At 37.7% G+C, this 17,933-nt stretch overlaps 2 long non-coding RNA genes across 3 annotated transcripts in view; one reads left to right on the forward strand and one right to left on the reverse strand.

The window, feature by feature from the left end:
* Positions 1-1,334, forward strand: part of LOC116870578 — a 30,953-nt gene extending 29,619 nt beyond the window's left edge. Inside the window, exon 3 of the long non-coding RNA XR_004383250.1 lies at positions 307-1,334. This is a non-coding gene — a long non-coding RNA (uncharacterized LOC116870578). The remainder of the gene's footprint in view (positions 1-306) is intronic.
* Positions 1-17,933, reverse strand: part of LOC116870577 — a 73,484-nt gene that overhangs the window by 38,927 nt on the left and 16,624 nt on the right. The window contains exon 2 of one of the 2 annotated variants that reach the window (XR_004383249.1): positions 11,574-11,743. The exons of the other annotated variant lie outside the window; for it this stretch is intronic. This is a non-coding gene — a long non-coding RNA (uncharacterized LOC116870577). The remainder of the gene's footprint in view (positions 1-11,573; positions 11,744-17,933) is intronic. 2 annotated transcript variants of the gene reach the window in all.

The raw sequence follows: 17,933 nt of genomic DNA on the forward strand, positions 1-17,933 counted from the left end.
TAACAAACGGGGTTGCTGGAGAAGAGGTGTGTAGGGGATGGGGTAACTGGGTGATGGGTATTAAGGAGAGCACTTGATGTAATGAACACACTAGGTGTTATATGCAACTGATGAATCAGGAAATGAGGATGCTTTCAGAGAGAAAAGTTATTTTAGTAACACACCTTTGTAGGTATTATATTCTAGTTCTGATGAATTGTCTTTAAGCATTTGTTGTTTGCCTATAAACCAAAGTGGACCTGGAATTCTTCTGGTTTCCTCAAGGATCTATGATTCTTCAAACTAATGTTTCCATTTTTTTCTCAGTCTTTTGATTTGGAACCAGTGAGAACTAAGCCTGCCCTTTTTCCTGGAGCTCTGCAAACTGAAGCTAGATGACTTGGTATGAGCTTCAGTGAAATCATCACAAGAGCTTATCTTTAGACAATCTGAGTGCTTGTTCCTGTGTGGGCCCTCAGAGTTTACCTGAACACCCAATGACATCATCAGAAACATTCAAACTGCAAATGATGCTTTGACCCTTACATCTGTCAATGGCATGTTCCATTTCTGGCATCAGTTCTTGAGCTTAGTCAAGAAAGAATTCAGAGCCAAACTCTTAGGTAAGCAAGTGTTAATAGCAGTTTAAGCAAAAGTACACCCTCAAGATAGGAACGTGTGCAGGCCCAGAGGTGGGAGCTGCATGGGGGGGGGGGGTCAGTTTTGTCTTTTCTTTTTATGTTTGGATAGGTTATGACTTATAACTAGGGCAGTTTCTGACTCAGGTCACAGCCAAATCATAGAGGGGACCTCCCCTACTAGTTGGGAGGGGGAGTTTTGGCCCTATATGGTCCTTGTCTGAACTGACCTGGCAGCCATTTTCTGCAAGGTGGGTTAAAACCACAATGTGAATGTATTATAATGAAGCCACAGGTTACTATAGGGCAGTGGTCATTCGGAAGAACACACAAATATCCCTTGGGGTCTGTCCAGGCTGTTTGGAGCTTGGCCTCCACACCCTTTCATAGGCTGGAAAGCATTTGTTTCCTACTCATATCGTGCTAACCGCCTACTCTATCACATCTAGAAATCTCTTCTCTTGCCTGCCCTCAGGACTCAGACTGTCTTTATAGTCAACTCCATTCATTAACTTTTCGTTTTCTTTTGCTTCTACAGAAATGCCTTATTAAATACCCAATTTCTCACACAATATAGACCTAACTTTGGGAGTCTTTGCAAGGAAAAACCTGCAAGACCCACCTCCTGAAATGAGACACAACCATTACATTAAACTGACCTCTTCTTTGGAATAAGAGACTGGGTCAGTGAAATGTTCACTCTATCAACCTCACTTCTGGACTGTAAAACTTGGGGAAATTTCAAAGGCAAGACCATAGGGGAGCAGAATTTGCCACCTCCAAATATGTCCCTTTGGTGTAAGGATTGTGCTAAGTGTTTTTTTGTTGTTTGTTTGTTTTTAGAATCTGCGAACACTGAAGAAGCTCTGAAAACCAAGTCATACTTCATTAAGGGACATTTACATGTATGTATAAGGCAAATCTCCATTTGTAAAGGTGTCTCCCTTGGCTATACCAGGAAGAGGGGGAGAAGGTCTCAGCCTGTAGAAACTCTTTTCAGTGGTGAAGGCAGTGACTTATATCTGCATAACAACCCTCCCCTCCTAACCGTGCTTTTCCTGGCAATCTCCTGTAACTAACTCTTCACCTCCAACATATATTTTTAGTCTTTAGCTGAACATGATATTTAAGGTAATGGCTTTGGCCATTGGGGAGAGTTATTCAGTTTTTCTGGGTTTCAACCACATGTACATGTTACTAAACTTTTGTTAGTTTTTCTCTTGTTAACCTATCTAATATCAATTTAATTATGAAACCAGCCAAAGAACCTAGAAGGCAGGAAGGGAAGACTTTTTTACCCCTATGCTACTAATGTGATCTGAACTAATATAGCTTTCATTGCATCTTGTACTCCATTATAACTCATTTTATTAGACTATAATACTTGTCTCCCATCCTGACTGTACTTGTCCTATAGACATAATCTCTATTAGTGTTCCCCAATATCTGCTACAAAATATATACTGTTTTAAAAATACAAAACTTAAATTTTATATGAGAGCCATGATTTACTATATTGGCCTTTTCTTGAATTATTTTTTGGGGGTAGGTTTCATAAAAACAAAAGGAGTCCTCATAGTTATAAGTAACTAGATTTTTTTTGCACATGAAATTCTCTTATTAGAAAACATATCAGGGAATGCCTGGCTGACTCAGTTGATAGAACATGCAACTCTTGATCTCATGGTTGGGTGTCCAAGCCCCATATTAGATGTAGAGCTTACTTAAAAATAGATGAATGAGTAAATGAATGAATGAATGAATAAATAAATAGAAAACGTATCAGATGTAAGCAATCATATGTTTACCCAGTTACCACAGACATTTCCTTCTATTCAGAATGAGTAACAGATTTTCAAACTCAAATGTAGTTTTAAAATGTGTAATTTGTTATTTGTATTTTCATTAGTTGCAAGTGATGGTAGTTTGTGCCAATTAATGCTCACAGTAGGAGTGTTTTAGTGCTATTGAATGTAACTGTGTGCAATATGAAAGGTAATTCCATTATGGCAAACTCCCTGGGAAAAACAAGTGGCCTGACCGTTAATAGAATTAGGAGTAATACTTAGAAATTACAAGTTTATTGAATAATAAATATAGTAGTCATTTGGCCTTTAAAAGTGGAGTTTTGAATTATTGTGAAAAAGAGGTAGTTTCATACGGTTCTTTTCATTACCCGTTTCTTCTTTTGTCTAAATTATCAAACCCTGGATTGGAAGTAAGAGTTGTGAAGGGAGCAAAAGGGTAATTGTTGTTCAAATCAAAATAATAGCTCCTTTAGTTCTTTCTAAGCTTTTCCTTTCATTCCAGGGCAAAAAAAGATATTTTCAAGGCAATTTAATTATAATAAATGATTGTTAAAATAATAGAGAACAGAATTTGTTATTCACAATTACTCTAGAAAGTAATTAGTACAGATAAAGTTAGGAAGTACTAGTTACTAAAATTTAATATGAAGATATATGAATATTATTGTTTTATAGAATCTTTATATTTTATCTTTAGAGTAAATCCCATTAATTTAAATTGGTAGTCATTTAGACTTCATAAGTCAAATATTTTAGTCTGAAGTTCAAGATGAAATTTCAGAATCTTTATTTACTTAGTGGTGTACTTTATTTATTTATTTATTTATTTATCAGAGAGAGAATAGAGGAAGAGTGGGAGGGAAAAGCACACTCCCTGCTGGTCAGAGAGCCTGATGTGGGACTTGATCCCAGGACCCTGAAGTCATGACCTGAACCAAAGGGAGATACTTAACTGACTGAAATACCCAGGTGCCCCTACTTAGTGTTTAAAAAGAAAAAAAATACATAGTCCTTTTTATGAAATTAATGCCAGTTATGTTGGATTCATAGCTATTTACCAGTGTAAATACAGGTTTTGATACATCAATAATTGAGTTTCTGTTATACATTCTTGGGGTAGGTGCAATTACATTTCTTTTAAAATATCATAGAATCTTAATTTTTTGCAATTTATTCATATATTTCTTCATTAAACAAGGGACAAGCAGACAGATTAACATTAAGATTAACATTAAATCTTTGTTTGCTGGGAAAAATATCTCTGTAAGTTAATGTGTAAAGATTTGAAACAGTTTCTAGGAAGACAGTGAGCTGAATTGGTGTTCCTCCCTTCTATACCTACTCCATCCAAATTGTCTGTCTCTCTTGATTCAAATGGTTGCTGGAACCCATTGAACAGGTGGGTGGGGCAAGTTCCCAAGATTATTAAAAGAGGCTTGAACTAAACCGTTAAAACCCCTGGAATCTGGGGTGCCTGGGTGGCTCAGTGGGTTAAGGCCTCTGCCTTCGGCTCAGGTCATGATCCTGGGGTCCTAGGATCGAGCCCCGTATCGGGCTCTCTGCTCGGCAGGGAGCCTGCTTCCTCCTCTCTCTCCGCCTGCCTCTCTGCCTACTTGTGATCTCCATCTGTCAAATAAATAAATAAAATCTTTAAAAAAACAAAACAAACAAAAAAACCCTGGAATCTGTAGAGAGCATTGCCCTTAGAGATTAGTGGAAACACAGTAGAAGATCAACATATTTGTGGGCCTGATGGTCATTGGTTTCTAAAAAAGAAGACTTTCTTTCTTTCTTTCTTTCTTTTTTTTTTTTTTTGTTAAATAAAAGAGAATTGGACTCTCCTCAGACTTCTTGCAGTTACTCAAGCCAGGGAGAGAACAACAGGTGCTTTAGCAAGCATTTCTTAATGGCTGCTGGACTACAAGAGAGGCCTCCAATATTTGTCCCCCTTTCTTCACTTTGGTATACTCCAATCAGCCTTGAGTGCCACTGAGCAGAAAAAAATGAAACAAGCCAAAAACTTCTAAAAAGTCCTGGTAAATAAAGAGAGGAAGATCACTCAGAAAAAATAAAACATGTCAAAGGAAAATGAGCTCCTGGAAGAGGTAGACAATAGTTCGAACTGAAACATAGAATACTCAAGGAGATTGAAGTACTTCTCAAGACATCTTTTTGGGGAGTAAAAACAAGCAAGCAAGCAAAAGTAAAATTCACTCCCTCCCCCAAAAAGATTTCCTCACCAAAGAATTTATCAGAAGAATTAAAAGAGTGGTGGTCTTTGGTGAAGATGACAGGACTGCTATGTATTCCATAAGACCCGGCCTCTCTTTTTTGTGGGCATGTAAGGTAGTGTTAAAGAGGAAGAATTCTTTGCCTTTCAAGTTCGTTCTAGCTACACCAGGAATTATACTGATGTGAGCCATTAGGAGAAAACTCTAGTTTAAAAGCATATGTACAGAGAATCCACACAGACACGGGAGCTATAAAGATAGTGAGGTAACTTGATGCTTATATGAGCTAAGAAGTGGGGTAGGGGATCTGAAGGAAACAAAGGGGAGAAAGATCCTTAGTGGGAAAGTGAGAGGAGATGTTTGGAAAATAAAAGTTGCCACATTATGTAGATAACTTTCCTAGATAAGGAGGAATTTGTTAATAGTTCTCTTCCTGCTATAAGCAGGCAATGGAGGGGAAGGTAATAGAGCTTTTCCTGAATCTGCTGGGTTTTGATTGCCTTTAACTCAAAATTGTGTTCATGCCAAAGTGGGACATCTTGGAACAACCTGACCTTGGTCCATACAGTAGATTTCATTCCCTAGCCATTTTTGCACTTACAAAGGCCCATACAGTCAAGTTCTTGCTAATGAAGACTGAGAAGTAATGTGCATCAATTATAGAACTGACATGCCAACTTCTAATGGCGATCCCTCACTCTCCCTATATCTTAGCTGGAGGTAGATGCCTGTGGTGACCTAGGAAGCCCTATGTAGAATGTGAGAAGTCTCCATCAGACCAGGTTGACTGAGCAGAGCCGACTACCCCAATTTCACCATTTACACTTTATATGATTAAGAAATACAATGCTTAATTATATTATGCAACTGAGTTTATCTGTTATGTTTCAAGAGTAACTTAATGGATACAGTGAGCTGAAAAATAGTGATCTGAAAGGAAAGAAATATTTCAATGTATCATTTATGAAAGTAGATTTATATTAATTACACAACATTTGTAAGATAACTATAAAATGTAAATAAATGGAGGGGTGCCTGGGTGGCTTTGTTGACTCTTGGTTTTGGCTCAGGTCATGATCTCAGGGTCCTGGGATCAAGCCCCATTACAGGCTCTGCACTCTGCTGGGAGCCTGCTTGAAAAGTCTCTTCCTCTCCTTCAGCCCTTCCACCAACTCATGGGCTCTCTCTCTCTAAAATGAATAAATAAATCTTTTTAACAATGTAAACAAATTGAGTTCCAGAAGGAGAACAAAGAACAGAGAAGAGAAATGATTAAACCAATAGTAGAAAAAGTCTCTGATGAAGACACCCAAGAGAACTTAGCTATTTTCAAGTAGAATTGATGAGAAAAGACATGGACATAAAGATTTCATGGTAAAATGTTTAAAGAAAGATCCTTATAGGGCACCTGGGTGGCTCAGTTGGTTAAGCACCTGCCTTCAGCTCAGGTCATGATCCCAGGGTCCTGGGAGCAAGTCCCACCTCAGGGCTCCCAGCTCAGTGGGGAACCTGCTTCTCCCTCTCCTCATGCTCTCTCAGTATCTCTGTCTCTCTTTCTCAAATAAATAAAATCTTTTTAAAAAGAGAGAAATATCCTTATAAGCCTCTAGCCAAAAAAGGAAAATAATTCTTTTTTTAATAGATTTTATTTATTTATTTGACAGAGAGAGAGGTTGCGAGAGAGGGAACACAAGCAGGGAGAATGGGAGAGGAAGAAGCAGGCTTCTCGCCAATCAGGGAGCCTGATGTGGGGCTGGATCCCAAGACCCTGGGATCATGAGCCAAGCTGAAGGCAGACACTTGACCTACTGAGCCACCCAGGCGCCCCAAAGAAGGAAAATAATTCTTACAAAGGAAAGAGGATTTGACTATCAATGGACTCCTCATCTGTAAGAGGTAAATATAGAAGAGATGGAATAACATCTTGAAGGGAGAAAGGCTTCAAGCCAGGAATCCTAATGTACTCATAAAAGATATATTTCAGGGTGTGAGAAAAATACTTAGGATTATGCAAACCATGGAGTATATGCTGCATTAGAAGAAAATAATTGAGAAAACAATGTATTCAAACAATAGATAAAATAGAAGAGAGACTCTGTGATGGAGAAGATATGTAGCCATATATAGCTAACCCTGTATGGATAAGAGTACCCTCCTGATTTGTAAATGTTAATTATGGAATCTTGAAACTAAAGGAAATATGGGGACTGAATGCTAGCCTACAACCCAAAGTACTACATTATTTGGGCAAAACCAAAGAATTTGCAGTGGGTGGGAGTAGAGAAAAGTAAACACATTTAAAAAGCTTTGTGTGGGGCATGCAGAAGAGGGGAAAACTAAGCATAGCTCATTTGGTGTGGGGTGTGGGTCTGAGGGGGTGTGTGTGTGTGTGTGTGTGTGTGTGTTTGTGTTTATGAATAATGGTAGAAAAGCAGGAGCTACAATGGAATTACAGCATCTTGGTTGAAAAAAACCTTGCCATCTGATTAAAAAAAAATCTTATTATTAAATACTCATCCTTTATTTTAGGTAACAGAGAGATAGAAATATGGCGTGTGCATAAAAACTAAATTTGTGGATTTTTTTTTAAGATTTTATTTTTAAATAATTTCTACACCCAATGTAGGGCTCGAATTTACAACCCTGAGAACAGGAGTTGCATGCTCTGCCCACTGAGCCAGACATCTGCTTTTTTAATAGTAGAAAGATATGAAAGATATGTATCTGATTAAGAGTCTCATTAATATAACCATTAAAAGGTGGAAAAATAGATTAACATGAATATAAGCAGAAATAAGTTCATAATGTAACCAGCAAAAATAAGGAAAAGGAAAAAGAAGGAAAGAGAATATAAAAATACAGTCCGTTCTGGGGCACCTGGGTGGCTCAGTGGGTTAAGCCTCTGCCTTTGGCTCAGGTCATGATCTCAGTGTCCTGGGATCAAGCCCCACATCGCATTGGGCTCTCTGCTCAGCAGGGAGCCTGCTTCTCCCTCCCCCTCTGCCTGCCTCTCTGCCTACTTGTGATCTCTGTCTGTCAAATAAATAAATAAAATATTAAAAAAAAATACAGTCCGTTCTATGACTCAACATATTTGTTTCCAAAATGACTGCCTTCTACAAAATCATAGAATTAAAAAACCACAAGGCTTATGGGAAAAATGGGGTGAAGACCACAACACTCAAAACCTTTATCAGCGATAATAAGATTAGAACCTAATAAAAATGGGCAGGACAGCTTAATATGCCAAATGGTTAAAATAATACATAAATACTACAATAAATATCTCAAATTACCTTGAAAAAGACTGCCATTTACTTGTGAAAGTGGGAGCTGGAATGGTTGCTGATTGAGTTTCTGTAAAGGGGTAGAAGGAGGGCTATCAACATTTGCAGTCTTCTGCAGCATTAAATCTGGAAGAATGTTTGTCTTTGAGATGTAGTTCCTTCAAAGCACGTGTTTATAATAGATAACTTGTTTCATCAGTATTTAAAATTTTATCCAATGCCTGGCCTTCTCTTTAACTGACTTGGGTATCACTGCTGGACAGACACCATCTGTGGTTTCCTCATGTGCACTCACAGCTATATCAACAGGGAATGGTACTGATGTTTAGAACCACCAAAACAGTTGCTAGTAGGATTAAAAGGAGCAGCTCTGCAGGGTTTGGTGATTGAGGTCTTTGTATATAGTAAGTAATGCTTTCTCTTTGATTGTGAGAACTCATTGTTGTACTATTTGATCTTTAATTTACATGCTTAACAATCTTTCAGTTCCTTCTTCTTCTTTTTTTAGGTCTTGTTCTTATTGACTTTCACAACACTTGAAGTCATTCCAGGCACAAACATTTATTCATTTATTTTTGGCTAAGGTCAACCAGTAGTTTTCTGCCTTTAAGGATATTACTCATGAAGTGATTCATAAGAAAACATGAAATTTATTTCCAAAGTTTTCCCTAACATGTCAATCATGTTGGAACAAATTCATATTTAAACAAAATCACCATAACAGAACTGACTATACATGATAAACAAGTAACATAAGGGATAAACTGTTCTGTCATTGCATTAAATGTTAATTGACTGAGAACCCCCTTTACAAGAAAGAGACCATCAAATTGAAACAAAAAAAGCACAGCTCTATACTGACTTTACAGGAAACATGTTATAACAAAGGGATCAGCAGAGAGATATGACGTAGATTCAAATAAATTAGGCAGGAGTAGTATTATAAATATCAGAAAAGCTGAAATTTAAGGATAATGACACTATTCAGAATTAAGATATTCTACAATAATAAAATTACTATTTATAAAGGAGATATACTGATACCTTTTATGTACCCAGCATAGCAACTAAATAAACTAAAATCTATTAGAAACTAAATTAGATCCAGCAGAATTTATAACAAAATTTTAGGATAATGTTTTCAATCTTGAATAGGTCTGGTAGGGAATAAATAAAAATTGTTTTGAGTAAAACAATATTGTATGTATATGTATATACATGTGCATGTATGTGACCATATATATAACATTTTTATATCCCTTAAGTAAAGAAAATATTATAGGTCAATCTTATGTTTTAACAAGTAAAAGAATGAAATATTAGAAAAAGAATTTTTATAATTTATCAAACAGTATACTATGATAAAAGTCTTATTTTACCAATGGATGGTGATTTATTATCAGGAAAGATGCCACCAAAATTTAATCCATGATTGAATATAAAACAAACTTAAAGAGAATAAACATGTTCATAACAATGGATGTTGAAAACAGCATTTAAAAAATTTATTAGGGATTTCCAGTAAAACATTTAGAAAAAAACACATTACAATCATAAAGTGCATTTACCAAAAACATAGCTGAAACTGATTTCTTCCCTAAATGGTGAAAAGCTAAAAATCGCTGAAAAGGGGGTGCCTGGCTGGCTCAGCTGGTAGAGCATGTGAGTCTTGATCTCCGCCCTGCATTTAAGCTCCACATTAGGTGTAGAGCTTACTTAAAAAAAGAAATAAAATAAAATGTTAGGGGCGCCTGGGTGGCTCAGTGGGTTAAGCCACTGCCTTCGGCTCGGGTCATGATCTTGGGATCCTGGGATCGAGTCCCACGTCGGGCTCTCTGCTCAGCAGGGAGCCTGCTTCCCCCTCTCTCTCTCTCTGCCTGCCTCTTTGCCTACTTGTGATCTCTCTCTGTCAAATAAATAAATAAAATCTTTAAAAAAAAAAAGAAATAAAATAAAATGTTAAATATCCCTTAAAAAAATCATTGAAGGTATTGCTTCTAAATGAAAAAAGAAATGGGCAAAGGACATGAGTGGACAATTCATAGTACAGCAGATGCAAAATATCACTGAATGAAATGATGATCAAACTCACTAGGAGTTGAAGATGGCATTATAACCTGGTTAGATTGGCCTAAATTAACAAATTAACAAAAATAACAACAAAAAAACCACCAAAACACTGATATCTTCCTATTGCTTGTGGTGGAAAAGAGGAGTTTCAGAAATTGCTAGAGGATGTGTGAATTCTTAGTTTTTGGGGAAAAAGGATATCTAGTAACAACTATCATAATTAAAAAGGGAAAAAAAGAACACCTCGTATTCCCTTTTACCTAGTAATTTCATCCTGGGTAGTTAGGCCATAGAATTAAAGGCACCAATATATAAGTATAAATATATAAAGATGATTAATTAAACTTGTTCATAGTATCACAAAAACAGGAAAAAAACAGTGCTTGGGTGGCTCAGTTGGTTAATAATATGACTTGATCTCAGCTCAGGTCTTTATCTCAGGGTTGTAAGTTTAAGCCCACAATGGGCTCCATGCCTAAAAAATGGGGTGCTGGGTGGCACGTTCAACTCTTGGTTTCAGCTCAGGTCATGATCTCAGGGTCATGAGATCCAGCCCCGTTTGGGGCTCCACACTGAGCATTGTGTCTGCGTGAGATTTTCTCTTCCTCTCCTTCTGCTGCTCCTGCTCCTGCTCTCTCTTTCTTTCTATCTTTCTCAAATAAATAAATATATTTTTTTAAATGGGAAAAAAGTGAGTGTCCATTATGATGGTTGAATTTTATAGTTGTATATAATGAATTATTTTTCAGCTATTAAAAATGAATTAGAGCTAGATTGAGGTACTTTGCAGAATTTCTATAAGGTATTATTGGGTTAAAAGGAAAAGAACCAGAGAAGTATATGTAATAAGATTTTTTTGGTAACAAATCATGAAAACAATCTCTCTATGCATGTGCATACTGAAAAATATGGTGGAATAGTACTACATTTTTAACATGATTTTCTTGGAGAAGAAAGAATAAATGTTGTGAAGAAGGGAAGGAGGGAAAGGTGGTATCAAGAACCAAGAAAAGGAGGGGCACCTGGGTGGCTTAGTCAGTTAAGCGTCTTCTTTCAGCTCAGGTCATGATCCCAGGGTCCTGGGATTGAGCTCTGCATTGGGTTCCCTGCTAAGCAAAGAGCCTGCTTCTTCCTTTCCCTCTGCGGCTCCCCACGCTTGTGCGTGTGCTCTCTCTCCCTCTTTCTGTCAAATAAATAAATAAAATCTTAAAAAAAGAACAAAGAAAAGGAAAAACAAGAAATAACAGACTCTAAGGAACCAAAATGTCCAAGATATGATCACATTTATTCATCTCTGTAAAGTAGTATTATCTATTCTTATGCTTTCTGGAAGAAGAGAAAGATTGATATTTCACCATTAATAGGCTTATTTATAAATGCGATGAAAGCCCCAATAATGGACAGGCAGCTTTACTTTATGAGAATATCAGGCTCCAAAAATGTGGAATTAAATGGAAAATTTGGGTTTAAGAAGGGTGTGGTATGTCTAGGCTACATTTGTATCCTGCAGATCAGAGAGGGCATAAGCAAGATGCTGTCCTTACTTTGACCTTACCTTACCTGGAACAGTAGTGATGAATGCAGGACTTGGGTTTCTGCAAAGGGAGAAACTCTACATATTTCAAAAGGAACCAGCAAGATTGTATTTACATAAGGGTCTCATCATGCTGCTTTGCTTTCTCCATTGACAGCTGGAGCCAATTGTATGGAAGGCTGTGGCAAGCGGCCATCTGTATACAAGAATATAAACAAATTTCTGCTTTGAGGAAATTTTCCCTAGGTTTGAAAAAACATTTTGACGTCTGGGTCCCAAATGAAGAGATTCTGATTCAATTGGTATGTGATTGGGGCTGGGTTTTTAATATATAGTGGTAGAGAAATATAGAGATAGAGGGAGAACTTAATTCCCAGGTCATTTTATTGCTCAGATGGAATTGTAGAATTGTAACCAATTTCAAATCTATTTTTTCTGCTATTACACACTATTACACATCTAGCTTAGTTTCTAGAAGGGCCAAGATCCAATGAGGACTGCATCATTTAATGCTCACTGGTCAGTAAACTAGGACATGGGTTAAAGATGGATTAAAAGGGAATCGTGATGGTGATGTTTGTCATCAAGTTAGTATGTATGAGGCAGGACATGGACTAACATAAAAGAGCTGAACCTTTTATTGTGGTCAACGTTGACATTACATTGGAATCACCTGGGCGACATTAACTACTACTGATGCTTCCCCTCCCCCAAGGTTCTGAGGCAATTGAACTGGGCAATTTTATTTTTTTCTTAAAAATTTGTTTATTAGAGAGAGAGAGAGAGAGAGAGAGAGCACGTGAGGTGGGGAAATGGGCAGAAGGAGAGGGAGAGAGAGAATCTCAAGCAGATTCCCTGATAAGCATGGAGCCTGATGTGGGGACTTGATCTCAGGACGCTGCGGTCATGACCTGAGCTGAAATCAAGAGTCAGACACTTAACCAACAGAGCCACCCAGGTGCCCTGGTCTGGGCAATTTTAAAGGTTGCCAGTTGATTTTATTATGTAGCCAGGGTGAAAAGCCACTGATCTAAGAGAAAATAGCACCAAAAAAAAAAAAAAAAAAGTATAAAGGTAGAAAGACACTTTGAGATGGATGCCATGCCATTCATTTATTTATTCCTGCAGTTTAGGCATTCAATTTAGCATTCTTTTCATTACATTCAATTAATTCAGTGTTAAGCACCTACTTTGTGTTTGGCACTAAATTAAGGGCAGAGATTCTCCACTCAATCACCATGGGATACCTAAAATGCAAATCTGTTTTCACTACTTTCTCCTGTGCCTGGAAGGTGTGTCTCATTCTGACTCCAGCTCTGTGAGAAAGAGAAGGAAATTTTCTGTTCTATTCTCTCCTTCACTCTCTCTCTCTTTTCCCCCCTTTCTCTTGTTTGGTTTTAGCGAAGTGAGCAGGACAGAGATAGGAAAAGAGACTAGGAAACTTCCAGTGAGTATATATTTTACGTTAGGAAAGGGTTCGCATTTCATAGTTGGAAACTCACAAATCTGTGGAGGGATTATTAAATCCATCTTACAAGTGAAGATACTGACACTCAAAAAGTAAGTAACTTGTTGAAGGTCAAAAAGCCACCTTTCAAAAACTAATGATGTTCTGTACAGTGACTAACGTAGCATAATAAAAAAAGGGGGGGGGGAGCCACCTATTTGCAAAGGTGGATATAAACTGCAAAGTTCTTCTCAGAAAACTTTCAATTATACATCTCTAAAATCAGAAGAGTAAAATATGTCTCCACTGGAAACTGTAAGTGTGTATTTGGGGGGTGTCTGGAAAGGTAGTTTCTTTGAAGTTTCTTCATGTATCTTACATACTCATTTCGATTTTTATGTCATTCCCTATATGCTACTTAAAATATAAAGATTGTGGGGGCACCTGGGTGGCTCAGTCGGTTTAATGTCTGCCTTCAGGCCAGGTCATGATCCTGGGGTCCTGGGATGGAGCCCTGTGTCCTGCTGAGCAGGGAGCCTGCTTTTCCTTTTGCCCCTCCCCCTTCTTGTCTGTACACTTTCGCTCTCAAATAAATTCTTTAAGAAATTTAAAAAATAGAAATTGTGCTTAATTTAGTATTAGGAAAAAATCTTTAAGATTTTTTTTTTAGTATATTCGACACACAAAGAATAATCTTACATTTCTGCTTTAATGGGTACAATTCCATCAAGTTTAGCAATTTCAGAAAACTGTGGTAAAAACAACTGACTATGTATAAATTTCAGTATCCAGGAAAATTGTTGTCCACTCTCTTGTGATCACTAAATTTCAAAATTTTGTACTAACATAAATCTGGGGATACAAATGGCAATAGGTCCTTTTTCACTATGTTTTGAGACGTCTTGCTGAAAGAGACTCTCAACTCTTAACCTGAATTGCAAAAGTCTTGGCATCCACTGACCAGTCTTGCTCTCTGATGATGCTCTTTACTCCTAACAGTGTAATTCTCATCTCATGAATCAAGAATCTCAATTGACTCATCGTCCATATTACTAACTCCCTTCATCCAATTAAAACTTCATTTGCTGTGTAGTGATCATGTATGTATTTCAACCACTCTGTTTGCAGCACTCTGAGCCTTTGTGATTATTCAACTCTTGTAATTATCTGTTTAATTTGTACATTCCCTGCTGGTATAAGCTCCAGGAAGGTAGGAATTTTATCTGTATTTTTAACTAATGCAACTCCCACACTTAACATTTTGCCCTGTGCATATCAGACATTTTGTTGAGTGATTGCAGTATAGGACATTTCCAAATAACTTACTCCTAAAATTTACTTTTTACATTCCAACCTTCACTGAACTTGAAGAAAGCCTGAAGTAATTTTTAATTTCATTGCTTGTCCTATCCACAATTTTTTAATTGCATAATATCCTTACAGCTTTTGAGAGATTTGTTTGAAATGTTGCTATGTGAATGATGACTTATTGCCTAGGAATTTTAAGAAACAAAATTCCACCCAATATTTGGGATTATTTATGTCTTTATATAAAAAAGTTAGAATATAACATCATCATATGATCATCAAAGTTCACCAACATTGCTAGTATTAATAACTTCTGTGGACTATAAATTCACCCGTTTGGATTCTGGTAAGACCATCTCAAGGATATATTAACGAGACCTGAGGGACAATGGACAAGATCACTATTCATTTCTGATTTTTGGTATGTTTTTATTGGTTTCAGACATCTTTTTAAATGATTAAGATTCAGTGTTGCCTAAGGTCAGGTAAACCCATCCCGAGTTGGAACCAGTCACAGACCTGCTCTTTGTCTGATGCTGTCCACTCTGATTTCAAAGTAGAGGCCCTTTTCCACTTTTTCCTATTGTAATTTGCAAGTTCTGGCAGAATGGAAGAAGCATAAAGAAAATGGCTCACTGCTTCCTCTGGTATATACTCTATCTTGTGAGAATTTATGGTAGGTAGTACTTGAGAACAGGGCCTGCATGGCAATTTGGACAGCATCTCTCCTGCTGTATATCATCCCATTTTCTTCTTTGCCACACTGTAAATCAGCTTTGCAAATAGCCACTCATGCAGGGAAGTAACCCTTCAGGCTGGATAGTATAGTACTTTCTAATCTTGTATATGGTTTAGTAAGCTGTGTCTGCTAAATATACCGTATTTTCTTATCATTTCATCCCAAACCACAATTAATATTAACTGACAAGTGATGACAGTCTCAAAACTTTTTGGGCAAAGAAATGATGTTACTGCACACCGCTTTGTTAGGCAGGGTGTTATGTGGGTAATTAATAATTTTAGGATATCTAAATACCTATTCTAGAGGGTCGAGGTAGAAAAGCTTCACCAGGGGTGGGTGAAAAAGAAACAAAATAATGTGGTATAGTAAGATGCAGCTAAAATATAACCTTGGCATAAAGAAGAACAGGCACAAAATATAAACTAGCTCTTTTCAAGAAAAGTTTTGCGCTGATCCAACAGAGTTTAAAGTAGAGCTGCATGCCCAGGGTAAGGCTCTATAAAAAGAATTATCTGTGTATGTGTTTATGGTTTTCAAAGCCAGAACTAGTTCATGTGCCCACAGCTTTGATGGCTTCGAGGGGATGGGAAGCAGCGAGAGTTAGGAGGGAGTGTGGACTAGCCAGCAGCTCCTGGGCTCCTCAGCTCCTCCGTGTTAGCTGAAGAGCTGGCCTAGCCTCTTGCCTGGGGCTGAGAAACTGTAGTCAGCCTAGATCAAGGTCCTAGGGAGGGACTGAGCAGGTGGTTTGATTTGAAAGATTTGAACTGGCACCAAGTCAAGTTGGTGAGCCAGGTGGGGCAGAGGCAAGCGTGGCAAGAGTTCCATGACCCTGTGACTTTGAGAGGGGTATTTGACCTTGAAGGTATTTTTGGTTAAGGGCTGCTCTGTTTCTGCTTTTTCTGCTCCCCTGTGCACTGGAATTCTCACGTCTAAAAGGTTCAGAATGTTGGGAAAGAGACTTATTGTCTACAGTAGTATCGTATCCTTATTCCCAGGAAGAGTCTTCGTGTCCTGAATTAGAACTAGTTACCGATCTTTGACTTCAATGGTAAAATCATGGTGCTAGTGAAGGGGGAATTTTAAAGCCACGGATGTATCTGTGCTGCAGCAGTAAAATTCTAACCTGAGAGGATCCATAAAATCTGCAGCTCTCCTTACTTTGCCCTTGACTCTGTCAGCTCCCTTACTTAAAAAAAGGATGTGGGGCAGACTGATAAGATGGGTTCCCCAGAGTAGATCTACCCCCTCTTCAACCTGTCTTGGGTTGACAGTTTATGTAACACTAACTCCGAATGTGTGGCACTGACAGTTGTCAAATTAATATTTATACAGAATTTGTTCCATATGCAAAAAGAGTCAGGCTCAAGTTTTTAAACAATGGACACCAGTTTTACAGTTTGGGATGCTTTAAATATCATCCCAGTAGGACTGAATCTTCACTTGGCATAGAAGTGTGGTATATAAGCGAGTGCTGGGCCACTTATAGTGCTCAGTAATTATGTGTCTCTCACAAGATAACTTTATTATTATCCCTCAAGAGAACTGTGAGACTTTCAAAAGTATTCTTTTTCTCTCTTGTCTGACTCCAGTCACACACTGTCTCAGAAAGGAGCCTTAACTAAGTGTTCGTTTTCCCCATAACTTTTGTACAATGCCATCAAGGCTTCAGCATTTGGAATAAGCCCAAAAGCTTCCTTTAGGGCCATTCACTATCCAAAATATCTCTTTTCTACATTTACAAAATGGACAATAAGCTTATGGTACCATTATTCCAAGAAATTGCACAAGTTGAAAATATGTGCAGAATTAAAAGGTATATACTTTAAAATATTTTTATTTTTATTTTTTATTTTATTATTTTCTAAAGATTTTATTTATATATTTGACAGAGAGAGACACACAGAGAGAGGGAACACAAGCAGGGGGAATGGGAGAGGGAGAAGCAGGCTTCCCGCTGAGGAGGGAGCCCGATGTGGGGGCTCGATCCCAGGACACTGGGATCATGACCTGAGCCAAAGGGAGACATTTAACAACTAAGCCACCCAGGCGCCTCCTTAAAAATATTTTTAAAACAGTTAGACATGTCTAAGGAATGTCTCTATCACTTGAAAATCTTATGGAAGAACATTATTTTTATAACAGTTGAATGGTCAGAGCCAAACTCTATATCTGGAGCCATGAAGATATTTGAGAAATAAGGGTTTGGTCAATGGATAGTCACTAGACAACTTCTGGGCTGGGAAATAAGACCAACAGGACTTCAAAAATGTAATAAAATGGGGAAGGACCTCTTTCTTTCACTTTACCATCAGATACTTTAGTTACCCTATGTATTTTTCCTTTATGACACTTAGCGACTTTAGAATTATTCATATTTAAGTTAATAATGTCTACTTCCCAAATAAACTCTAAAATCCACAAGGGCAGGAACATTGCTCATTTTCCTCACCTTGAATCCTCTATATACCATGCATAATGCACAGAGTGTGCGCAAGGTGAGTACTCAACACATTTTTGTGAAAGAATAAATGAATAAGTGGAAGAATGAACGAGTCTCATAGATAAGAAGAGGTTTAGACAATGAAGGGAGTTAAATCCAAGGATAACATAGAGAGTTGGCAGATAGAATGATAGACTAAAGTTTCTGTGCCCTGGACCATTGTTTATAGCCTGTTGGGTAACAGTGGCTTGAGTACCCAGGTGCTGGCCATGGCCAGGGAGACTTGTGACACTGGAGGTAACTCTTCTCTGTGATCATGATGATGGCAGCAAAGCTGTCTTCTCACCCTGGATTCGGATTACACACAGTGTATACAGTAATTGTGCAACAAGCCAGGTGAGCAGTAAACAAAAGCTGTTTTCATTTCTTAAACTTCCTAGGCAATTCTT

This window comes from Lontra canadensis, unplaced genomic scaffold (assembly GCF_010015895.1).
Source record: "Lontra canadensis isolate GAN:19392208 unplaced genomic scaffold, GSC_riverotter_1.0 scaffold23, whole genome shotgun sequence".
NCBI classification, from domain to species: domain Eukaryota; kingdom Metazoa; phylum Chordata; class Mammalia; order Carnivora; family Mustelidae; genus Lontra; species Lontra canadensis.